We start from the raw sequence: 27,112 nt of genomic DNA on the forward strand, positions 1-27,112 counted from the left end.
GCCCCTCAACACCTGCTCACTCACCTAACATGCCACAGAGATTTAGACCTGCTGCACGACAATGCCCCTGACCTGCTTTTTCTCATGAAAACCTTGCTGAATTATGCATCTAATTTTTCCCCAGCGCTCACTAGAACCAACATTTCATCATATTATTGTACATGTATTTCGCAATGTGGGCGGCTATGGGGTATCTCATGTCATTATGTATGACAACTCTCGTGTTCACTGATTCTCATCCGGAGGGTCCTTATTGTGCTGCCCACATATCTTTGTTTGCATTTACTTTCTATTGCATATACCTATTGCATAAATTAATGTTTGAGGTAATCTTAAATGTCTGGTTATGGATCCCCTCATAGTTTTTCTTTTTATCTGAAGCCCATTTACATGTAACACAGTGGCCACATTAAAAAAAACCTTGTGTGTGTTCTAGCATGCAATGTTGTTGTGGAGTACAGGAACGGTAACTGGGACTCAAAATATTCCTAAGAGATGTTCCCTTGCGAAAGGTGAAGTCAGGTCTATGTGAGGGGAACCCCTCTATGCTTTTGTCTGCCTGAAGGATATGCCAACGTTTAACCATGCTTTGTGTAAGTATTTTGGAGAAGTAAGTCACCATGCGTACCTTGTTTTGGGTTGCCTTGTTTCTTCATTCCCCATATGGGATGGCATTAATCTGATGTCTGGTATGTGAGCTGCTGGCATGCAATGATGCATTGCAGGAGCTTGGTTTATGGTAAAGTTTACTCTGTATCCTGTCCTTGTCTATGTACAGTTCCACGTCCAAAAATATTATTCTCTGTGCGCTGTGTTGGTAAGTGAATTTTTTTATATGACTTTCGTTGTTGTTTAGATGGTGACAACATTTGTGTAACATCTATTGTACCAGTCCAAATCATGAGAGAATCATCTATAAATCTGCCCCCAATATAGGATAAATTTGTTCCATTCTGATCCTTTGTGTCCCCATATCCTTTTCTCCTCCAATCGGCCCAAGAACAGGTTAGCGTTTGAGGGGGGAAATCTAGAGCCCATAGACACTCCTTGTCTTTGTTTATACCAATCGTTCTTAAATAGGAACACATTGTGTAGAATTAGTCTCGTCGTTTCCACCAGCATTTCTGTGTGTTCCCATAAGCTCACAGATCTTGTTCTTAACATGTGTTCCATTGCCTGGATCCCCAGGTCATGTTTAATGCTTGTGTAGAAGGCAACTACGTCCAATGTTTCCAGTGTCATGTTTGGTTTCCATATTACATCCGTAAATAGGTTAAAAATGTGTTTTGTGTCCTTTATGTGTGATGGTAAGTTGGACACTAGAGGTTGTGGAAAGATATCTACGTACTCTGAATGTCTCTTGGTTGTTCCCCCTATGTTCAATATTATTGGTCTCCCAGGTGGAAACAGGAGATTTTTGTGTGTTTTCGGAAGGGTGTATGTTGGAAACAGCCCACTCCCACTCCGCAGGGTGGTGGTGGACTCCCCGAACACACTGTGGTAGCTTGGCTCGAGTGGTCAGGAAACAGGCGCAGTGCTAAGCATACAATATACCCATACAATAACCATGCGTGCATCCGTTCCAAAAACGACTCTACACCGTAAAAATTATGAAAATATTCTTTCTTTATCTTTTTCTCTTAGTTGCTGATTGGAAAAATAAATAGGTCAATCACAATATACAAGTTTCAATTAGTGCAGGTCAAATAAATATTGGCTGTTTGATGAAATAAATAGGGGTGATCATAAATAACAGGGCATAAATACAAGTGCAATATATACAGACAATTAAATACTTTGAGGCAATAAATACTGTACCAATAAATATTGTACACCATCAAGTCCTGTGGACCTATAAATATAGTGCAGCAATAAATAGGTAAAAATTCAATAAATACAGTACCCCCAATAAATAATTAAAAGTATACAGCAACACTCATGTAATCAGATGACACTTCAATTCTTAAGGGCAGATTTGGCCCAGGCACAGCTTGTAGGGTTGTGGAAGGCTTGAGGGGGGGCTACTCCCTGGCTGGGACAAGGCTGAGGCCTAAACTGAGGTAGATCAAAGGGGGGAATACCAGTGCCCTGGCTTTCTCTCTCCACACAACCTCTCTAGGTTAGTCCCAGTTCACCCCAGGCACAGTCAGGTGGGTTTCAGCACCTCCCTAGCCCCTTAGAGCAGTCTCTCAGGTCTCCACAGGGCCTTAGGCGCCCTCTACTCCACTTACTGCCCTTTTTCTGATGTTCCGACGCCGCTGGAGTCGTGTCGACGCCGTGAGGCGGTTCCGGTTCGGTCTCGGCGGCCTCGGCACAATGTCAGTTCTTTGACGACGCCGGCAGGCGGTTCCGGTCCGATGTCGGTGGCCTCGGTTCGATCTCGACCTCCGATTCGACGGCGTCGGGCAGTCTCTTCACGATGTCGACTTCGGGCGGCTCCGGTCCGATGGCGCTCTCGGCTCCGATGACGTCAGCCGGCCTGGCCTCGATGTCGACTTCCGGCGACTCCGGGGTGCGATCCTCACCCCCGACCTCCGGTGCTCCTCCTCACAGGCTCCGGGCGACTCCGGAGTGCGATCCTCACTCCCGACCTCCGGTGCTCCTCTACCTCGGTCTCCGACGACTCCGGAGGGCGGACTTCACTCCTCCGATGACGCCGCTCGCTCGACCTCGGTTCACTTCCTCCTCGACCTCTGGTATTCCTCACGACCTCCGTCGGCGCCCTCTCACGACCTCAGGCGGCTCCGGGTACGACGTCTGCTACTTCAGTCAGCGCCGCTTCTCCACCTCGGGCTCCAGGTCTTCAGGCTACTCGACGCCCGACTCCAGGGAAACCAGTTCTCAGGTCAGAATCTTGCTGTTTTCTTGGTTCTAAGGCCTGTTCCTGCTGTCCAGGTCCTTAGGATAAGTTTCCTCTGTCTTCTTCCCACACAGGGCTATAGGCTGGGATCCATCAGTAGGGACAAGTATCAAGGGTGGGTTTATGGACCCCACTCCAGGCACAAGTTTCCACCCCTGCTGCTTCACTCCTTCCTCCTTCACTGTTGTGCTCCTCTCTCTTCACCAGTCAGGTGCCAACTGCCAGCTCCAACTGCCAACTGCCTCTCTTATCCTCCCAACATTCTAAACGGTCTCCAACTGTCACAGAGTTCTGGAATCTCCTGGAATGTTCTGGAAGGTGCTGGTAGGTTCCAGTGGATGCTGGTGATGTCACAGGTGGCCACCATTTTGTGCTTCAGGCCCTCAGACAGAAGTTTCAGGGGTAGCTAAAATGGCTCCCTGAATCTGTAGCAACACGAAAAAGTCTGGTGGTTCCCAAAAAGGAAAAATTCAAACAGGGTTTGAGGCAAAAGTGGGACAAAATAAATAATGATGAGGAGGGACCACCCAAAGGGCTGACAGGTCTAACACGCGTCCCCCCCAGCTGAAAGTGGGGAGAGCTACCCAACCCCTTGGGAGTTCTCATCACTAAGGCGGAAATACCTTGAGAGACCGTCTGCATTGGCGTGGTCCACTCCAGGCCGATGTTCCACCTGAAAGTCCATCCCCTGTAGGGAAATAGACCACCTCAACAACTTGGGATTCTCCCCCTTCATTTGCATCAGCCAACGAAGGGGTCTGTGGTCGGTCTGAACAAGGAAGTGCGAGCCAAACAGGTATGGCCGCAACTTCTTCAGAGCCCATACCACTGCAAAGGCTTCACGCTCTATTGCACTCCACTTCTGTTCCCTGGGAAGTAGTCTCCTGGATAGGAAGACCACGGGTTGATCCAGGCCCTCTTCGTTGAGTTGCGATAACACTGCCCCAATGCCATGTTCTGATGCATCTGTCTGGACAATGAACTTCCTGGAAAAGTCTGGGGCCCTTAAGACCGGGGCCTCGCACATGGCTTTCTTCAATTTCTCAAAGGCTTGCTGACAAGCCTCCGTCCAGACTACCCGTCGAGGTTGTTTCTTGGACGTGAGCTCCGTGAGAGGGGCTACGATGGTACCGTACCCCTTCACGAAGCGGCGGTAATATCCCGTGAGGCCCAAAAATGCTCGGACCTCAGTCTGTGTCTTGGGGGGTTCCCAGGCCATGATGGCCTCGATCTTCGCCTGGAGGGGTTGCACCGCTCCCCTACCCACCAAGTGTCCAAGGTACACTACCGACCCCTGCCCGATCTGGCACTTGCTGGCCTTGATCGTCAATCCAGCTTGTCTCAGGGCCTGGAGAACAGCTTGCAGGTGACGCAAGTGATCCTCCCAGCTGTTACTGAAGACGGCTATGTCATCCAGATAAGCAGCAGAGAAACTCTCCATTCCGGTGAGGATCTGGTTTACCAGGCGCTGAAACGTGGCAGGTGCGTTCTTGAGCCCAAAGGGCATCACACAGAACTGGTAGTGGCCATTGGGCGTGGAGAAGGCTGACCTTTCCCTTGCTCCATCAGTCAAAGAGATCTGCCAGTACCCCGAAGTAAGGTCAAAGGTACTTAGATATTGGGCAGCTCCCAGCCGGTCAATCAATTCATCCGCCCTAGGGATCGGATGAGCATCAGTTTTTGTCACTGAATTCAGTCCCCGGTAGTCCACACAGAACCTCAGTTCTGGTTGGGCACCCGGTGGTGCAGCTTTCGGTACTAACACCACCGGACTGGACCAGGGGCTGCTAGAAGGTTCAATCACTCCTAGCTCCAGCATCTTAGTGACTTCACTATGAATGCTGGCCTTCACCTTGTCTGACATCCGGTAGATCTTGGACTTCACAGGTGGGCTGTCTCCTGTGTCCACGTCATGGACGCACAGGTGAGTCCTACCCGGGACAAGGGAGAACAACGCAGAGTACTGCCCCAGGGCCTGGCGACAGTCCTCCTGCTGTTCAGGAGTTAGAGATGGGGAGAGAATCACTCCCTCCACCGACCCATCCTTTTCTTGAGACGCAAACAGATCAGGGAGAGGCTCGCTTTCCACGTCCTCTCCTCCGTCAGTCACCATCATCAAGATGACTTCGGGCCTCTCGTGGTGGGGTTTGAGGCGGTTGGCATGCAGCACCCGCAGGGGCTGACGAGGGGTCTTCAGGTCCACCAAGTAGGTAGCCTTACCCTTCTTCTCCAACACCTCAAAGGGTCCTGACCAGCGATCCTGAAGGGCACTAAGCTCTCCTGGTTCGATCACCCACACCTTCTGGCCAGGCTCCAACTCCACCGGGTGAGCGTTGTGGTCATACCACGCCTTCATCACTGCTTGGCTGGCTTCCAAGTTGTCAGAAGCTTGCTTCCACAACTTAGCCATTTGGCTCCGGAAGGCCAGCATGTAGCTCACCACATCCTGGGGGAGCTTTCTGGGAGTTCTTTCCCATCCGTCTCTCACCAGGTTAAGAGGTCCACGTACAGGGTGCCCATACAGAAGCTCGAAGGGGCTGAAGCCCACTCCCTTCTGTGGCACCTCCCTGTATGAAAAAAGTAAACAGGGTAGGAGGACGTCCCATTTCCTCCGCAGGCTTTCAGGCAGACTTCTGATCATGCCTTTCAAGGTTTTATTAAACCTCTCCACCAGACCATTGGTCTGGGGGTGGTAAGGAGTCGTGAACCGGTAGGTCACTCCACACTCCTTCCACATTGCCCGCATATACGCTGACATGAAGTTGGTCCCCCTGTCGGACACAACTTCCTTGGGAAAACCCACTCGGGTAAAGATTCCCATCAGGGCCCTTGCCACAACAGGTGCTGTTATGGTCCTCAGAGGTATTGCCTCTGGGTACCGTGTGGCATGATCCACCAGAACCAGGATAAACCTGTGACCAGCTGTAGTTGGCGGATCTAATGGACCCACAATGTCGATGCCCACCCTTTCAAAGGGGGTGCTAACGACAGGAAGTGGTTCCAGGGGAGCTTTCAGCTTCACCCCTGTTTTCCCACTGGCTTGGCAAGACACACATGTCCGGCAGTAGGTATCGGACGACACTTTCATCTGAGGCCAATAAAAGTGTGGGACAAGACGGGCGAAGGTCTTGTCTTGCCCCAGGTGTCCTGCCAATGGTATCTCGTGAGCCAACTCCAAAAGGAAGGCTCGATAACGTTGAGGAACTACCAAGGCTCGTGACGATCCATGTAGGGGTGCCTTGGGTTCACTGTAGAGGAGGCCATCCTCCCAGTAAACACTGTAGTTCCCTTCAACGTTCCCTGCTGCCTGGGCTTCGGCCTGTCGCCTCAGCCCCTCAAGGGTAGGGCACTCCCTCTGGCCCTGGCAGAATTCCTCCCTGGACGGGCCTCCCTCCACGTGCCACTCGGCCGGGATGGGTAGGTCCTCCAGGTTGGTAACGTCCCCCTCCGCAGACTCCTGGTCCACCACCTCCGGTGGCCTATCCGTCCTACGGGGTGGAGACGCCGAGGCAGGCTCCTCCTGTCCTCGGTTCTTCCCTTGACTGGCAGCTGGCTGGGCCTTTGTTCCAGGCTCCAGCCGGAATGAACTCCCTCTTCGGGTAGTCTCGGACCTTGTGCTAACACAGGCCCAGTCAGGTGTACCCAGCATCTCGGTGTGAGTCCGGTATTCCACCTCCTTCCAAGCGTTGTGCTCCATGTCATTGCCCAGCAGACAATCGACTGGCACGGCAGGGCTTACGGCAACTCGAAGTGAACCTGCAACCCCCCCCCATTCAAAGGGAACCTCGGCCACGGGATAGTGACCTGTTCTGCCGTCAGCCATCGCAGCTGGGTGGAGTACATCGGGAATTACCTGCTCTGGAGACACCAGCTGGCTACGCACCATAGTCATACTGGCTCCTGTGTCTCTCAGAGCCTCCCCTCTTTGGCCGTTGATGGTGATCCACTGCCCATACTTTGCGGTATTTGCGGGCACCTGGATCTTGGGAACCATCTCCCATTCTCCCAGGGACACTAAAGTGACACCCGCCCACTCCCTTCCCTTAGTTAAGGGCATCTCCTCCCCGAGCACTACACTAGCTACTCCGGGGGGCTTTCCTCCAGTGGGAGGGGGTGATCGTTTCTGACACTTCGGATCTCCTTTATAGTGTCCAACGCCACCGCACTCGTAGCAATGGACAACCCTTGGCTGCTGACTCTGGCCAGGATTAGGGTTTCTGGGTGGGTTAGCCTTAGAGGTGAATCCTGTTCCCTTCCCTTGGAAGTTATTTTGGGGGCCTTTGGAGAACTCCTTTTTCTTTTCCCCTCCCTCTTTCTTCTGGGGGGCGCCCTGTCCGGCCTTTTGAGTATCCCCTCCAGTCCCCCTTGTGGACACCCGGGTACTGGCCCAAATGTCCGCCTCCTCAGCAAGCTTCCGGGGGCTGGTCAGCTTGCTATCCACCAGGTGTTGCCGCAGTTCAGGGAAACATTTCTCGAGTAGGTGTTCCTTCAGTACTAGGTCAAACAGCTCCTCGTAGTTCCTTACTTCACTGCCCTGAATCCAACCTTCCAGTGCCTTCTTTGCATAGTCCAGGAAGTCCACCCAATTCTGTGTGCCCAGTTTGTGACTACCCCTGAACTTCTGTCTGTACTTTTCAGGTGTTAGTCCAAACTTTCTGAGGAGCGCCAGTTTCATGGCGGGGTAGTGGGTCTGCTCATCCTCTTCGAGGGCCAATAAAGCATCCCTACCAGCTGGAGGCATGTACTTATACAATCCCCCTCCCCAGTACTTCACTGGAACCCCATGGGCCCTCAACGAGACCTCATAGGCTGCTAGCCACTTGGCGATGTCATCACCCACCCCATAGCTAGCTACTATGTCCTTTGGCAGGTAAGGTTTGGGTTCCCTGGTGGACTCTTGGATTTGGCTGCCACCATTAGGAACAGTTGGTGCCCCAATTCTTAGGATCTGAAGCTCTATCTCTTTCAGTCTTATCTCATGAGCCATCCTCTCTTTCTCCGTCTCATGAGCCAACCTCTGTTCCTCCTTCTCCTTCTCCAGCTTTGCTAAATCCCATGTGAGCTGTCTTTTCTCTCTCCGATCTGCTAACTCCACGCTGGATAAGCCCCCGCTAGAGACAGTGCTGCCCTTCCTAGAAAGTGTCCTGGGCCCTGCTGACAGGTTCCCCACCTCAGGTTGGTACATCTCAGCCCCCTCGGGGTCAGGCTCTCCATCCCTGTCTTCCTCCTCAGCCTTGCTTTCTCGGCGTGCCTCCCCCCAAGCCCTTAAGCTGGTTTGGAGTGCACCCTTCTTTGCTCCTGGGGGACAGTACACCCCCTCCCGCTGGCAAAACTCCCTGAGTTGGGCCACAGTGTACGTTTCTAAATCTTCCAGTACAAACTCCATCTTGCCCACTCAGGTTAGAGGACAGGTTTTGTGCAGTAACAATGTAGGGTGGTACCTTTAGTAATACCTCCTCCCACCACCAGAGTAAATTTGGAAAAAACAAAAACCCACAATTAGGAAGGCCGCTCTTGAGAAAACTCCCGGTGTAGGCCTATGGACTACCCACAGTTATTGTTGAGTATACGTAGGCACAGCTCTATCCCACCACTGAACACCAATTTATGTTGGAAACAGCCCACTCCCACTCCGCAGGGTGGTGGTGGACTCCCCGAACACACTGTGGTAGCTTGGCTCGAGTGGTCAGGAAACAGGCGCAGTGCTAAGCATACAATATACCCATACAATAACCATGCGTGCATCCGTTCCAAAAACGACTCTACACCGTAAAAATTATGAAAATATTCTTTCTTTATCTTTTTCTCTTAGTTGCTGATTGGAAAAATAAATAGGTCAATCACAATATACAAGTTTCAATTAGTGCAGGTCAAATAAATATTGGCTGTTTGATGAAATAAATAGGGGTGATCATAAATAACAGGGCATAAATACAAGTGCAATATATACAGACAATTAAATACTTTGAGGCAATAAATACTGTACCAATAAATATTGTACACCATCAAGTCCTGTGGACCTATAAATATAGTGCAGCAATAAATAGGTAAAAATTCAATAAATACAGTACCCCCAATAAATAATTAAAAGTATACAGCAACACTCATGTAATCAGATGACACTTCAATTCTTAAGGGCAGATTTGGCCCAGGCACAGCTTGTAGGGTTGTGGAAGGCTTGAGGGGGGGCTACTCCCTGGCTGGGACAAGGCTGAGGCCTAAACGGAGGTAGATCAAAGGGGGGAATACCAGTGCCCTGGCTTTCTCTCTCCACACAACCTCTCTAGGTTAGTCCCAGTTCACCCCAGGCACAGTCAGGTGGGTTTCAGCACCTCCCTAGCCCCTTAGAGCAGTCTCTCAGGTCTCCACAGGGCCTTAGGCGCCCTCTACTCCACTTACTGCCCTTTTTCTGATGTTCCGACGCCGCTGGAGTCGTGTCGACGCCGTGAGGCGGTTCCGGTTCGGTCTCGGCGGCCTCGGCACAATGTCAGTTCTTTGACGACGCCGGCAGGCGGTTCCGGTCCGATGTCGGTGGCCTCGGTTCGATCTCGACCTCCGATTCGACGGCGTCGGGCAGTCTCTTCACGATGTCGACTTCGGGCGGCTCCGGTCCGATGGCGCTCTCGGCTCCGATGACGTCGGCCGGCCTGGCCTCGATGTCGACTTCCGGCGACTCCGGGGTGCGATCCTCACCCCCGACCTCCGGTGCTCCTCCTCACAGGCTCCGGGCGACTCCGGAGTGGGATCCTCACTCCCGACCTCCGGTGCTCCTCTACCTCGGTCTCCGACGACTCCGGAGGGCGGACTTCACTCCTCCGATGACGCCGCTCGCTCGACCTCGGTTCACTTCCTCCTCGACCTCTGGTATTCCTCACGACCTCCGTCGGCGCCCTCTCACGACCTCAGGCGGCTCCGGGTACGACGTCTGCTACTTCAGTCAGCGCCGCTTCTCCACCTCGGGCTCCAGGTCTTCAGGCTACTCGACGCCCGACTCCAGGGAAACCAGTTCTCAGGTCAGAATCTTGCTGTTTTCTTGGTTCTAAGGCCTGTTCCTGCTGTCCAGGTCCTTAGGATAAGTTTCCTCTGTCTTCTTCCCACACAGGGCTATAGGCTGGGATCCATCAGTAGGGACAAGTATCAAGGGTGGGTTTATGGACCCCACTCCAGGCACAAGTTTCCACCCCTGCTGCTTCACTCCTTCCTCCTTCACTGTTGTGCTCCTCTCTCTTCACCAGTCAGGTGCCAACTGCCAGCTCCAACTGCCAACTGCCTCTCTTATCCTCCCAACATTCTAAACGGTCTCCAACTGTCACAGAGTTCTGGAATCTCCTGGAATGTTCTGGAAGGTGCTGGTAGGTTCCAGTGGATGCTGGTGATGTCACAGGTGGCCACCATTTTGTGCTTCAGGCCCTCAGACAGAAGTTTCAGGGGTAGCTAAAATGGCTCCCTGAATCTGTAGCAACACGAAAAAGTCTGGTGGTTCCCAAAAAGGAAAAATTCAAACAGGGTTTGAGGCAAAAGTGGGACAAAATAAATAATGATGAGGAGGGACCACCCAAAGGGCTGACAGGTCTAACAGTGTATATACATGGATATCTAGGGCGGTCAATTTTCAAGTATATGTATTCATTTTCATCTATAAGGCATGCATCATGCCATTTTTTTACTGAGTGGTTAATTTTATTCATCAAGACCCATATTGGGTTGTTATCCAGTTTTTCATCGCACATTTGATCATTTAGCTGTGAGAGTGTATCCTGTTCATAGTCACTTGTGTTCATTAGAACTATGTTACCCCCTTTGCCAGCCTCTCGAATAGTGATGCTGCCATCCTCCGTAGTGATTCTGTTCTCCTTTAGTCAGGTTGTCTGGTTGTCTGGTCTACCGTGTCGTGTTATTTTTTCGGAATTTACTTTGTCCAGGTTGCTTAAGACTAGTTTTGAAAGGTATCAATGTTATTGTCCAAAGGTAAATTGGGTGTCCATTTTGATTATTTCTCTTGTAACCCACTAGTAATACTGTAGTCCATCTGTATGTTTAAATCCTCAAGAACTCTATTAGTTGTGGTTGGGTCTCCCTCATATTCTGTAATTGAGAGTAATGTTTTTGTGTCATGGATAACCTGTACGGATAAATCACTCAGTACACCTTCATGCTGGGATTCCTTTATTGGTTTCAGTAGCTGTGGGTTGAGTACAAAACATTTCTTAATTTTCAGCCATCTAATATATTTGAAAACATAGATTTTCATTTTGCAAATGTCTCAAACACTGTTGGGGCAAAAGCTCATTACTTTTTGTAGAAGTTAGACCATATCTGGACTGAGAGGTTTGTCTGTTAGATTAACCACTGTAAGGCCATCTAGTTCCTTTTGTTCCAAGAACATGTTTTAATTCCTCTGTACCCTGCCTCCTGCGCTGCTCCCTCTCTTTTCCTTGTTTTCTTATAGTGTCAACTTGTTGTGTTTGTTTGCGATTGCCCTTTTTATATCCTCTGTACTTCCCTTAAAAATCGATTGTTGGTGGAAATGTCATGTGAAATACCATGTTCTCCATCTGATTCACTCTCACTGGTCAGTGGGGTAATGAGTGAGGTAGAGCTTGAACTGATCGATGTGTTGCCCAATGTTTTGTTGGGTGTGTCATTACGTATGAGATAGTCGTATTTTTTAGCGAATGTAAAGACCCTCCCACTTTTGTAATCTATCTCATTCCTCTTTAGTTTCTTTGCCTTGCGTTGTTTGATGTCAGTTTGATGTCTACTTAGGATGTTGTGCAATATTTTGTAATTTTTTTTAGTAGCTTCAGTGAGATTTAGATTTCTTATCTCAAGTTCCAGAGTATCTATTTCTAATTTTCTAACTTTTCTCATTAGGATATTCACAAGATTATTGGAATTAGATGTCAGTTCTTTTTCCCAGGCCGTTAGCAGGTCTACATCTAAGTCATCATACAAGGGGAAGATTTGTGATCTTAAGCCTCTGGGGATTCTTTTAAGTTTGATATATTGTTTTAAAGTGGCCCCATCCCACCATTTTGAAAGTTCTCTTCTTTTGAGTCTCTCAAGTCTTGCAAATATTTTTTTTTAGCCCTAGCCCTGAGGAAGTCGCGGCTTTCTTGCCATTGGCTACGAAACACGTTTTGGCTAAAAGAAAGACCTACAAGAATAAAGGCTGAAAAAAAGAATTACAAGAATAAATCAAACAATACAAGAAAAACAAGAATATGTGACATCTGTAATTTATGTATTGTACAATAATATGATTACATGTTGATACTAGTGAGTGCTGGGGGAGAAATTAGTTGCTAAATTGGTATGACCTTCGTCTTCTAACTGGGGAGTGGGAGATCTCCCCACCTCAAAGCACCGAACAGAAGTAGAATTGCAATAACTTTATGTGCACGTCATTTAGAGCGCTGCAAACCTTCTACAAATTTCACCCTCGCTAGTGTATTGAATTCTGCATCAGCACCTGTCATCACCATAGCCATCTCCCCTGGCTACATAATTGCCAGGCAAGACAGACTTCACAAACCTGAAGGCAGTATCGGCATCATCCACAAGAACACCATCAGCTGCACCACATCTACGGACACGTCATCCTCCGACATGGAACACCTGTTTATCAAGTTTCACGTCACAGCCAACTTCACCTTAAGTGGCACTCTCATCTACAGACCACTCGGACCAAGCACCAACTTCTCCAACACCATCACTGGCTTTGTCACACCACTCACCTTCAATGCTAGCAACTACATTCTACTTGGAGACTTGATCTTCCACATGGAAGACCACACCAACCCCAACTCACGAGCACTCATTGAAGACCTTGGAAGCCGGGGCCTCACCCAACAGGTAAAGGAACCTAACTACCCCGCCGGATCCTCCTGGACCTTATTTTCACCAACTTCTGTAACATCTGAGTCAATGAGCCCACACCAGTTCCCTGGACAGACCACGCCCTCGCCAAGTTCAGCATCCCCATCCCAGTCAAACACACATGCACCACCACAAGACAAGCCTGCCGTAGCTGGAACAGCATCATTGACAAGAACTGGAACACTGCTCTCAACACCCCCTGATCCTAACACAGCAACAGCTTCCCCAAAGCCATCAAGAATTTTAACAATTGGATCACCTCCATTGCTGACTCCCTGCCCCCCTCCCCCTCAAACACAACAATACAATATGTAGACCACAGGCCAGTTGGTACACAGGGGAACTGATGAAACACCACTGCAAACAACTGGAGCACAAATGGAGAATGCGCTAGGACAATGCAAAAAAGAGCTCATTCAAATCCGCCCTGAGATGCTACTATCAAACGATCCGGACTACCAAACACAATGTTATGGCGGACCGCATTAATTCCACCACCAGCAGGAGCAAAGAAATATTCAACATTGTGAAAGATTTCACCTCACCATCGCCTGCCTTTAACTCAATCGCTCCCTTGCAGGATCTCTGCAACAATCTCTCTCAATTCTTCAGTGACAAAATCACCACCATTTACAGCAACTTCAGCCCGCAATCGGACCGACAGACCTCGCCAAACACCTCCCGATCTTATCCAAAGAACCAATGCTAACCACATGACCTGCCATCACCCCAGAAGAAAATGCTGCCACCATGAAGTCCATCCAACTCCTCAACACCACTCAGTCTGATTTCAGACTCAACCACAACCCGTAAACTGCCTCATAGCTGCCACAGATGACACCCGTGTGACTTTGGACAGAGGAGACACCGCGGACCTCATCCTCCTAGACCTCTCTGCAGTATTTGACATGGTCTCCGACTCCACCCCCATCCAATGCCTACACAACATAGGAATCCAAAGACACTACTCCAATTGATCTGTTCCGTCCTCACTAGAAGAACCCAGTCAGTCAGCCTGGCACTGTACAACTCAAACACATGCAAACTCAACTGCGGATTTCCGAAAGGATCCACCTTGAATCCGACACTCTTCAACACATACATGATCCCTGTAGCTAGCATCATCGACTCTCACAATATCAATGTCCTCTGCTACGCCGAGACATGCAACTAATTCTCTCACTCACGAACAAGACGGCAAGTACCCAGATCAAGTTCAATGTCTACCTGACTGAAATCGCCCACTTGATGTAGACCAACTGTCTAAAGCTGAATACCGACATGGCCAAAACCATGATCTTCGGGAAGAGCACATCACTGCTGGACTCCCCCTGGTAGCCAACAGAGCTAGGACATACATCCATGCCAAGAACCTCAAGATGATCCAAGTCAATGCCGTCATGGCTCATGTTCCCATTACTTAAAGATGCTGAGGAAGTGCTGAGGAAGATTTTCGAATGGCTCCCAATCAGCACCTGGACACCATCATGCATGTCCTAGTCACAAGCAAGCTAGACTTCAGGATCACCCTCCATGACGAGATCAACAAAAAACTCACCAGAAGACTGCACGCCATTTAGAACTGGGCAGCCAGAATCACTCTCAACCTCTAACGCCACACTCACATGTCACCACACCTGAAGGAGCTCCACGGGCTCCCCATTCAGAGACTAGCACAATTCAGACTCCTCACCCACACATTCAAGGCACTACATAACACTGGCCCAGTATACCTCAACAATCACAGCTGCTTTCACAAACCTTCCAGACACCTCCGCTCATCTGGACTACTACTTACAAAAATCCCACACATATGGAAAACCAGATCCGATGGTCGAGCCTTCTCATACATCGCTCCTAAAGTATGGAATTACCTGCCATTACACATTAGGGCTTCCTCCTCACTTCTTGAATTCTGCAAGAAGCTGAAGACCTGGCTTTTTTAGTAGTCCCACTAGGCCCTAGGTGTGCCAACCCTCACACCTGTGCAATGCCAGGATACCCTGTTGGTTGATAATATCTCTACAAATTTGCATAACATTACATTCTACAGAAATGGGAAGGAGGGAGGATTGTGAGGCATCTGAGATTAGATAGAATATCCACTAGAAAGAGTGTTACTGAAGGTAAGTAACTTATTCTTCAAATGGATTCTTCAAACCACAGATTCCTCACCTTGTGGATAGATACCAAAGCATTACCTCCCCGGGTGATGGGTTTGTGCAATGGCTCCGTCCAGAAAGTCCTACAGGACTGAATGGGCAAATTTCCCTCCCATCAAACCTGTTCTCAAGGCAATAGTGTTTTCTGAACGTATGAATTGACACCCAATTCACAACCTGGAAAATGTCCAAGACAGGCACTCCACGTGCCAGTGCTGTCATGGCAGTCTTGGCTCTGGTGGAGGGAGCCGTCAAACCCTCTAGGGGCTGCTTCTTAGCAAGTGCATAGCAGATCTTTATGCAGATTACTATCCACCTTGAAACTGTTCTCTTCTGTATTTCCTTATCCTTCTGAGCTCCATTGAACCCTGCAAAGAGTTGAACATCCACTTGATGCTTCTTGGTGCAATTGATATAGAAGTTCAGCGCTCTCTTGGGCTCCAAGCGATGGATCCTATCTTCCTCTTTGGATGGGTTAAGTGGAGCAAAGAACACCGGAAGGATGATAAATTGTCCAATGTGGAAAGGCAGCACAACTTTGGCAGAAATGTTGCCTTAGTCCTGGGCCCTAGTTTTTCTGGGAAATATATAATATAAGGTTGTCAGACAGGGAGTGCCTGTAACGAACTCATGCGATTGGCTTATGTGGTCGCTATGAGAAACACTGTCTTCCGGGTTAGTGGACGTAGAGGGCAGCTGTGTATTGGTTCAAATGGAGTGCACATCAAGAACGTGAGAATCAAAATTAAGAACCCATTGTGGCATCACAAAAGATTTTGGTAAGAACATGTGTGTGAGTCCTATTAAAAAATGAATCACAACAGGTGATTTAAACAATGATAGCTGATCAGGGCAATGGAAGAAAGCCGTTAAGGCATACAAGTCACATTTTTTAGTAGCTACAACAAGTTCTTGCTAGGCTAGAGAGAGAACAAACAGTACAACATCACACAACTAGATCGCTTGGGCACGCAACATTACTCCCCTTCTTGCCGGCCTCCGGGACGAGACAACAATATGGTCATCTCTACCTCTTTCGCTGTATGGGCGATTCATGGTTTTTAAAATAGCCTCTCTCCCCAGAGTGCTTTATCGACTTCAAACTTTCCTGTATCATATACCGCGCTCATGGTTCGCACAAATGAACGCCATACATAATAAATTCCTATGGGGCGGGGGAGCTGTTAGAGTAGCACTACAGAACTGTGTGCAATCTACCTACTGCAGCGGCATTGCTGCGGCAGACGTGTATTCATACTATGTGGCTTCTCACCTTTTGGTCGTTAATGAATGGTGGTACAATACACCTACAGACCCAGCGTTTGCTCTAGAACACACAGCAATGGAGGGGGCTCCCCTTCTCCAGTTACTATACAGCGCACAGAGCCTGGATTCTCTGCCTTATGTTAGCAGAATAACGATTCGGCTCTGGCGATACACCGTTCGGCGGATAGGGTGGCATGGGCGTCTAACTCAGGCAACACCCCTATGGCATGGTACATACTTATGCCAGGTGGCAACATTAAAAGTGTTCCACCAGTGGGACCTGATCGGCATATCAACACTGGGGGATGTCATGCGGGGCACTACCCTAAAGTCCTTCCAACAGTTGCAGGAGAAATTCCACCTCCATAAAACCCAGTTCTACAAATACCTCCAATTGCGTCACGCTCTTACCCCCATGCTTCTTGACATGGACAGCCTTCCAGAGTTCCACCCCCTAGAGGGTTGCCTTCTCATGGGCGATTTGGGTGCCCACAAAATTCGACAGATTTACCAAACACTGACAACACATTCCACCTCAACCCTACATAAGACCAGAAAGGCGCGGCAAGACGATATTCCAGACCTAACAGACAATGAGAGGACCGAGGATATAACTAGTCCCCGGGGCGCTGCGGTGTCCTCTAGATATCGTCTCATTCAATTTAAATATGTCCATCGCGTTTATTACATGCGCCTCCGTCTTTGGAAGATGGGGGTTATTGCATCCCCTCAGTGCCTACGTTGTGAAAGGGAGGAAGGGGTCGTTTTTCCACACAGTATGGAGCTGCACCACAATACAGCCCTTCTGGCGCAGAGTCTCGACCTGTCTAAAAGAGGTGCTGTCCTGGGATCTCCCACACGACCCTAGACTGTTCCTACTCCATAGCACTGACAACATAGGGGGAACCGATACAAATAACACCTGCTCTTCCTTGCCCTCACTATCGACAAGTGCGATATTGCTCAGCTATGGAAGGGGACTTCCCCCCTGACAATAGGGAAATGGCGAAATGAATGAGACAAATGCATGGGTGCGGAGATAGTGGTCTTCCAGGCGCGGGGCTGCCCCCAGAAGCATAGAAAAATGTGGTCTCGATGGGCTACGTACAGGGGTATGGGCTACGTACAGGGGTATAGACCTTCCCCCTCTTCCCTCCCAAACCCCTTGACAAGCAGTTTTCATCAGATGGTCTGGGCCATAACACACTGCGTATTGTATTTTTCATTGTGGCACACGCAGATACTTAAACATACTCTTCAATGTAGGTGGAGTAGAAATGTCTGCGCAAAGTTCTTGTTTTTGTTGTAGTTACATATGCAAACTGTACCCAATGATGTTTCCAAGCTTGGTATTTTGCTAATATCCTGTCTTAAATTGGTTTGTCAGGCAACAGCCCAAGCGGTACCATAAAAACTCAATAAAATATGTATAAAAAAAAAAATCACACAACTGAGCTTGTAAAGTTTGTTACTGCCGAGAGATATAGCAAGCAACAAACTTTTCCCAGCTCCAGCATATACGGTTTTGGTGGATGGACATCTGGCTGCCAGTAAGACATACACTACTTTAAGAGGAAGGTCAAAATGAGATAACTGTTGTCACTCAATCTCCAGGCACGGAAGTGTAGGTTGTGCAGGGACTGATGCAGAACTCTGCCCTAATGCTGCAACAGAAGGTCCTCTCGATGCGGCAGCCAGGTCAGAGGACAGATAGTCATCACAAGAATGTCTGTGTACCATACTCTCCTGGCCTGGTCTGGGGACCATTAAGATGACTTGAGCCTGGTCGTTCCTAATATTCAGACCTCTGGGTAGGAGAGGTAGCGGCTGGAAGGCGTGCTGGAATCCCAAGTTTCATTCTAGGCAAAAGGCATCTCCGAGGGAGAATTGCCTTGGAAAATCTAATGTCCAAAAGTTTGGACACTGGAAATTCCCAGCAGTAGCGAAAAGATCAAGCAACGGTTCTTGCAAATGGTGGAAGACGCCCCGTTCCCCCTCTAAGTGTATTCATTATTTGTGATCGGGTAGGCAGCGCAAATTGAGTTTGTACGCCCGGGCATTTAAAGTTCCTGCTAGTTGTTGTATGACTAGGGAGCTGCTCTTAAGACTCAGCCAGTTCCAGAGATGTGAAACCTCCTGGCATGGGATCCATGCCCCCACCCTACCCTGCTTGTTTAAGTACCACATTGAGGTGGTGTTGTGTGTGAGGGACTGTGTCTCATTCCCCCTTGATGGTCGGGGGTGTAAGGCTTTTAGCGCCAAGTGAATCTCCCACAGCTCCAACAGACTGATGTGAAGACGGGTCTCCACCTCATTAGCACAGCAATGATGCATATGTCAGGACGTTAGATACGGATGAGGTGGGGAGAGGGGCTGCCACTGGTCCAATTGCAGTCGAACAGCCATTACTGCATATTCTTTGAGGTTTCCTCTGACACGCGGATGGAATCTGACAAGTTTCCTTGGTGCTGAGCATACTGAAATGTCAGATCCCACTGCAGAGCACTCATGTGCCTTCAGACGCTCTGCAACCCCTCCCATCACTTTCAGAAACACCCGATGGGGACTGGTGAGACAGAAAGTATGTACAAAGAATTGAAAGTGCTTGTGACTCAACCTAAACCACAGGTAGTGTCTGTGGAACTGCAGAATAGGAATGTGTAAATATAATTCCTGCAAGTCTTGTGCCACCATCCAATCTCCTGGATCCAGGGCACACAAAACTTCAGCCAGGGTGAGCATTATGAATTTGTACTGCTTGAGGAAGAATTTCAGAGAACAGAGGTCTAGTATAGGACAGTGCCCTCCATCCTTCTTCAGCACCAGGAAGAAGCATTCAGTTCCTTATACTTGTGCAACACCATCTTGATTGCCTATTTGTCTAAGAGGGCTTCAATATCTCTTTGGAAGATGGACAAGTAGTCCTTCGATAGTCGCTGAGATGTAGGTGGCAGATGAGGAAAGGTTGAGAGAAGGGGTAGGGCATAGCTGTCCTTAACAATTTAATGCACCCATCTCTCTAGTATACTGCTTTGCCACTCTGGGAAATAATCACTCATTCTGCCTCCAACAGGGTGACAGTATGCCATAGTGTCTAACTAAAGGGGTTCTTAGGTGGCGTGGGGGTTTGAAGAGGGAATGCAGTGGACTTGGTAGTACGTTGCCCCTCAGGACCTGGATGTTTCCACTAGATCCCCGATCTCACCCCCATTGTATGCCCGTTCCAAAGCCTTGAAAAGGATGATAATGTTGAGAGTACTGCCACGTGGGCTTAAAGAGGCCAAGAAAGTGTGTTGTCACGCTGCATTCCTTAAAGTGCACCAGAGCCAAGTTTGCTTTGTCTTTAAAGAGAGGGGTGCCATCGAGCGGCATGTTCATCAGAGATGCCTGGGCGTCACTGGAGAAGTCAGTGGATCTTATATATATGTGGTGCTGAAGCACAATGCTTCCTCTGACTTCCCTACCCAAGTAATCAGTGTTGTTCAGTCCCAACCTGATGACATAACGTGCAGGATCTTGTCTGTATTGTATTATTTGCATTGAATTGGCACATAGGTCATCTGGGACCCATAAAGCTTGTGACTAACGTCTTAAGAAGCAAGTTGAGTAGACTCACCTGAGGGCTCAACTGGAAGGATGAGATCATCTGTTTTCCAAAGGCCTCCATGTATTTTGATACCCTATTCAAAGGCGTAGTAGGAACATAGTTAGGGTTGAGCCTGCTAATTGACTTGTGTACCACAAGACTTTCATTGGTGGGGTGCTGAAGGACGAACGATTGGTTCCCGGGTTAGGTCTATGTTGACTCGCAATTTGCCTGTATACAGGACTGCAAGAACCGGGCTTTGCTTAAGTGCCCATTAAGTATCCATGTAGACTTTGTTGAATGGGACGTAGGTATCTGTGGAGGTATGCTGTAGCTGTAAGATTTACATCAAGATGTTAGTTTTCGCCGCCACTTAAGGCTATTCTCCTACTCAAAAAGTTGGGAGTCACTATCTCCATCATCATAATTGAGAGTTCAGGGTCAGACAACTATAGTAAAAGAAGCTACTCTCCAAATGAGACTAGAGAGGTTGTGCTTGAGGTCGAGGTGGGTGTGACTTTGGCTGAGTTTGCAGCAGATTTGCTTCCAAGTCTGAGAAAGAACAATCAATTTTTCCTCTAGTGGCGGTGCTGGCATAGATGCACGGCAAACAGGCATGATCTCAGTGACAGGTGTGGATTCAGAGCAGGCATCGGACCTGGAAATGGGTTAAGAGACACAGTCGACATTGGGGACCAATCCACCGAAAGCGGCCCGACACAGGAGCTCTTCAGATCCTTTTGGTCTCGAGGCACGACAGATGGAGCCATAAGGGGGCAGAAAATATACAAAGTGACCTGTTTGAAGGTTTCGACCTGTTGTGGAGTCGTCGATGAACCCGGGAACTCGGGCTGAATTGGGATGAGTTGGGAAATCAGGTCTGCTGTCGGGGACAAGGACCAAGATCAAGAGGCACCCTGACATCTGCTCAAATTCTCTTGATGAGAGTGGCGGGAAGAAGGTGAATTGTTTTATGACTTCTTGCATTTCGTTTTTGCTTTGACTTACCCGACGACTTGGAGTGGGATGATAACCTCTTGAGAAAGCAACCTCAAGCATGAGAACCTGTCCACTTTCTTGACTTCAAGTGAGACCCGCCCTTACATGCTTTTCTACTGTGTTCAGCGATGTAGAGCCTGGCTTCGCAGTCTCAGATTGCCTCTAGATTCATCCGAGCATAATTTTAGAATGACTTTGAGTTGTGTAAGGAGACCAGACACCAGAAACAGACCTTGTGCAGGTCCATCACTAGTGTCTGCTTATGGCAATCTCTGCAGGGCTCTGTCATTTTAGAGAAGACATTTCCCCATGCACACTGTGAGAAATTTGATAGAAGAACTTTCCATCAATTGCGTGATAGTGGCATATGTATACGAGACAGTCAACTGTGAAAAAATACTTTTTGAGAGAGAGCAAAGATGGGTTTTTAAACTCAACACCCATTACAAAGACCTAAATGACAATATCCTGCGGGGCCAATTCACGATATAAAACCACAGGCTCATCCCCTTTATAGCGAGCGTCTTTACAAATTAGGTTTATCTCCCTATATTACAGTGTAGGGATCTCTGGGACTATATCAGAGCCCCCCTTTTTTATCAACCACTTTAGTAAAAGGATTTTTGCATAATTTTAATGCGATTTTGGGAAGCGAATATGACAGTGTTAGCCTTTTTCGTACTTATCCCCTATCCTTTCCTCCACAGCCTCTACAACCTTCTGTCTCCCCAACTTCTGGAATACCTCCAATTTTGCAGAAGGAAACCTAATCACAGGTTTCATTAATTTTTTTAGCACTATAAACGGGTGCCAGCACCAGCATGCACTCTAAAAGCACCAGGCGTGCTAGTTTAAACACTTAATGAAGTATCTCTTTCAGCCTGCACTGGCTTTAATCATTTTGAGGTGTTTTTTACGCTAGCATGCATAGCGCTTCTTACCTATCTTTCTGGTGTGAAGCGTTCTGTTACCCTTATATGTGCCATGTATCACGGCAGGCTGATTCTCTCCTTACATATTACAGGTTTGAGAGACTACAGCACCAAGTAGGTGAAATGTTTATTTGAGCAAGCAGAGTGTGAACTTGCTACACTTTGAGATAATTATAAAATCTCATCAGGAGTGGAATCAGGGTTTGAGTTCCTTGGTCCTGAAGATAGCCATGGGGAAGGGTGGCTTGAAACATGTAGACTGTGTTGAAAGAAAGGTCATCAAAACCACACATACTCTCTACATTTCTTCCCTTTTTACCTATACCATCTGGAGGATGGAATAACGATTAGCTTTCCTAGCAGGCAGGTGTTTTAATTCACATAACAAACACCCCTCTAACTACTATTCTATCATCATCTATTGTATACCGTTCAGTACTCCAGCGTATTTCATAGAAAGCAGCACGTCCCATTCAGCAGTGGAACGGGAAAAACCCTATAATGAAGCATGCCACCAAAGGGTAACCCTGGTGGGTGAGGGTTATATAAAAAAAACTGCACTTTTTTCTCCCTGTAGGAGGTGTAGCACACACTATGTAGTAGGGCTCCATATTTTTTGATTAGTGCTTTATGAACCTGTGCACTGATACCAATGTTGCAACCTCTCAAATGTCAAGGACAGGCACCCTTGCATGCCAATGCAGTGGGGGCAGACTTGGCCCTGGGGGTATGGCCCTTTAGTCCTTTGGAGGCTGCTTTATGATACCAGATCTTAATGCAGAGGACTATTCACTTTGTCAGAGTTTTTTTCTGCACCGCCTTTTCTTTCTTTGCCCCAGAGAACCCGCAAAAGAGCTGATTGTCCACCGATGGCCTGTTGCAATCAATGTAAAAATGTACATCTCTTTTGGGGTCCAGTTGACGGGGTGTCTCCCCCTCTTTCAATAGAAGGGCACGGGCAAAGAACAGTTAGAGAGTGATGGATTCCCAATGTGAAAAGGAGTCACAACATTTGTCAAGTTGATCCTCAGCACCAGTTTGCCTGGAACAATTTGTGATGAATAGGACAGTTTTTAGGGTCAGAAGAGGCAACAAGCAGCTCTGTATCAACTTGAAGGGAGTACACATGAGAAATGTCAGGACCAAACTCAGGCATCACAAACAGTCTGGGAGGAAACGTGTGTCAAACCTTTAGGAAAATACATCACAGGAGGCGATTAAAACAAGGACGGTTGGTATGGTAAATACAGAAAGGCCAAACAAATAACCTTTAATAGTGCCTACAGCAAGACTAGCTGGGCCAGAGACAAAACAAATAACAAAATATTTAACCTTTAATGGGGCTGTCTTACGGACTCCACACCAGGCCAAAAATGTGTCCCAGTGCCTGAGGTAAACAGACTTCGTTGAAGGCATGAAGACATCAACGACTTTGGGTGGCAAATCAAATGCAGTCAACTGCCACCGCTCAATCTCCACGCATAGAGGTGCAGATTGTGCAGTTTCGTATGGAAAACCCTGAACTTCTGCTGTGACAGAAGATCCTCTTGGAGTGGTAGCCTGATCAAAGGGAGGATGTTCACACCCAGATGTTCTGAGTACCAAGTTCTCCTGGTCCAATTCGGAGCCACTAGGATGACTTGGACCCAGTTGGCCCTGATCTTCTCCATAATTCTGAGGCAGAAGTGGAAAATCATACAGGAGTCCTCTATTCCACTCTGGCTGAAATGCATTTCCTACTATTAGCCTTTGCGAGAACTCAAACACGCAAATGTTTAGACAACTCGCGTTCTCGCTGGTGGCAAAAAGATCTAGCTAAGTTCTCCATATTGTCCGAATTCACCCTCTGCCACCTCGGGGTGCAGTCACTATTCGTGAACCGCGAGATATCACGAGTTGAGCTTGTCTCCGCTGGCATTCCAAGATCCCACCAAGTAATCTGTGATGAGGGAGATGCACTGACATTCTATCCAGTTCTAAAAGCACAGAGCCTCTTGGCCCAAGGCCCAGGATACCACTGTACTCTGCTTGTTGTGTTACCACAAGACAATGGTGTGGTCCTTGATAACCTGCACCACTTTCCCTTTGATTGATGGCAGGAAGGTCTTCAGGACTAGGCGAACACAGCAGTAATGCATCTGTCACTTTCATCAGCTATGGGTGGGAGGGGGAGGGGCCTGCCCTCAGTCAGATTGTGGTTGAGCAGCCACTACTGCAGATGTTGTGGAGTCTCCTCCGAAACAGGGATGGCATCTCACAGTTTTCCTTGTTGCTGGGCTCACTGACACTTCACTGCAGAGCCTGCATATGCCACATGGTGTAGGTTACAAGATGGATGCATGAGGCCAACAGACCAAAAGAAGATATCAAAAGATCAAGGACAAACTCTGAAACATTGGCATTATAGCCCAAATGTCCTGAACTTGTTGCAATGGGAAAAGGAGCCTGAACCGCACCATGTTCAAGACAGCTCTTACAGAAGGGAGTCTCTGCAAAGGAGTCAGGTGGTGACTACGGTTCGATGTTTGAGAAAAACAACAGTAACAGGATATTTGCCCTCGTCTGGATGGTCCACTGCTGCAAGCCCACCTTCAACAGTGAGTCATCAAGGTAGGGGAAAACTGGTGTCCCCAACCTCCAAAAATGGACAGCGACCCCTTCATCAGTTTTGTGAATACCTGAGAGGTGAATGCAAGACGGCTACATGAAAGTACACCTCCTACAGGTCCAACACTACCAATACAATTCACTCATCAGGGTCCAGGGCAGATAGAACCTGGACCAGTGTCAGCATTTGAATTTGCACTTCCACCGGAAGACATTCAGCAGATGAAGGTCTAAAACTGACCGAATGAAGTAACAACCTGTCCCTATTTCTGAGTTTAGAACCCTCTTGATAGCCCTTTTAGAAATTAGAGCTCACACCTCTTGCAGTAAGATGAATAGGTGCTGCTCTGACAGCCTCTCTGATATGGGAGAAGCCTGCAGTGGGTTGTAGAGAAACGGAAGGACACAGCCATGCTAAATGAATTGGAGAAACCATGGGTCTGATATGATGGATTGACACCCTGGGAGAAAGTATTAGATCCTGTCTTGTACGGGGTAGCCGTGCACCGCAAAGGGCAAACTAAAGCGGCTTGGAGGCTGATGCCGCAGGGAAAAAGGCTTGATGCCCATGGTGACATGGGGTTTGGCTGCTGGATCCCTGTATCTGCCCAGAAAAGGAGTGGGGCCACTGCAGTGGCAGTGGGGGACCTGGCGCTGCCTGTACGCCAAACTTCTGGAGTAGCCTCAGAAAGGCCAAGCCTGATGTGGAAACTGTCTGGCAGGGGTCAAGAGGCCCAAAGAATGTGCAGTGGCCTTAGTTTCCTTAAAGCGCTTTAAGGTGGGAATCAACTATTTCGCTGAAGAGGTGGGATCCATCAAAAGGTATATCCATAAGGAATGTGGGCACATCTCCTGGGAATGAACTCTCACAGGAACTGCGCCTGATTCCGATAGTGACTGCATTCCATAGGGAACTCAAATCCTGAGTTTTCCAATGAGTCAGTAAAGTTTGGCAGTGGTTTTGCGACTTTGGGGGTTTTGCCCCACTGGCGCCAGGACACTCCCCGGAGTAGTTGGGCGCTTTGCAAATCCCCATTCATTCATTCCTAAAAAAACTGTGGATCGCATACACTCATGGCGATGGAGCACTACAACAGTGCCGACTGATCGCTCCACCCAATCAGTACTATCCAAGCCAGCAAATAATCCAATATTTATCTTCATCTTGATCATCTTGAATGGTTTGAGCCAAGGAGACTCTAAATTCTTCTGGGGCCGATGGCAAGATGATGCTGGACATGTCGCAGAGAGCTTAGTAGGCAAACTGCACTGACCGACCTCAAGGCTCGGCTGGCCGAAGAGAACATTAGTTTTTGGAATGCCTCAATCCTGTTCAACTCCCAGGACGGTCGTGGAAATAAATTAGGATTCAACTTGCTGGTGTAAACTTGAACAATCAACTTCTCAGGAGTAGGATGCTGCTTAAGAAAATTAGGGTTTCTGGACAACAATCTGCAGCATCTGGCCACCTGCCTGCTCACCAGTGGGCAAGAGCAAGTCTTAGACCCAGAGTATCAGTGAGGGCTTTGTGGAATGAGAGTAAGAGCTCCAAGGAAGCAGGCCCAATTTGTAGGGCTTCTGTAAGGACATTCGTTTTAACGTCAATCGAGGGCATTGTTGTTCCAGGACCTCAGAAGCACATCGAATTACCACAGCACAGGAAGCACTCTATTCTGATGGATGCCCAAGGGGGACATCAACCCTGTATCAGGGGAAGTATGAAGTATACTGGCCTCCTGTAAGTCCTTGTACACACCTGTCATCATCTTAATGTGGATAAGTCATCCACTTCATCACCATTGTGATCTCTGGGTGATGGTAAACTTTGGTAAGAACCAAAAAGATAATGAAACCTCTATGGTAGTGTAGGTATATTGTCAGACTTCAACAAACTAGGGGGCATATTATGAAGCACGGCGTTAAAATTATCGCCGCTTTAGCGGCAGAAAACTGCCGCTAAAGCGGCGATAATGGGCTTGATAATATGCCGCAGAGAATTCCCATAGAAGCCCATGTTGACACCAGAACATGGGCTTCTATGGGAATTGCCAAGGGCATATTATCATTTTTATCATTATTATTTTAACGCCGTTTCTTGATAATATGCCCCTAGGAAAAGAGATACCTTAAGTCTCATAAAAGCGCATGCATTTAGTGTATCCGAGACCGGTAAGTAACGGCACCAAGGTAAATCGGTGCTCACCTTACATGTGTCTCAGACCTATGTACGTGACTTATCTGTATTTGAATCTAAAAAGAGTTTTTTTGAGTACGTATTCGGATGAATGTATATGTATATATATTATTAGGGTCCTCAACCACAGGTACCACCCATGGCTTGCTTCATCATTGGACCCTCACTCACACATATAAGATGTGTGAGTGGACTCAACATGTTTGTAAGCTGAGTACTATGTAACTGTGAGTGAAGACAGAGAGTGTGGGTGAGTTAAAATAACCCCCGAAACCTAAAACAAATATTTAATGACGTAGGTTTAGGGTCTAGATTAAAAATCAGATTGGTGACACTTTTAGGATTTTAATGATCCCAGGTGTCTATTCGGTCGACATGTTTCAGCCAATAAAACTGCCTCAAAGGTCCTTTGGCTTTTTTCAGGACCTTCGTTTTCACTGCTGATTGTAATAAACTGCCTATTAGCATGTACAATGTATATTATTTTCAAAACGCATGCACATTTATACAGACCATACACTGAAGGACCTTTTCCTCGTATGGTCAATGATGTCTAAGTCAATTTACCGACATCATAGGGAGTTTCAACGTCCCATCTGTACCTTGGAAAAAAAAACTTTCCTCTCA

General features: G+C 48.0%; 1 protein-coding gene across 2 annotated transcripts in view; it reads right to left on the minus strand.

Annotated features, from left to right (window-relative positions):
- Positions 1–27,112, minus strand: part of TMPRSS6 (transmembrane serine protease 6) — a 220,698-nt gene that overhangs the window by 126,675 nt on the left and 66,911 nt on the right. The window lies entirely within an intron of this gene.

This window comes from Triturus cristatus, chromosome 4_2, assembly GCF_964204655.1.
Source record: "Triturus cristatus chromosome 4_2, aTriCri1.1, whole genome shotgun sequence".
Classification (NCBI taxonomy): Eukaryota; Metazoa; Chordata; class Amphibia; order Caudata; family Salamandridae; genus Triturus; species Triturus cristatus.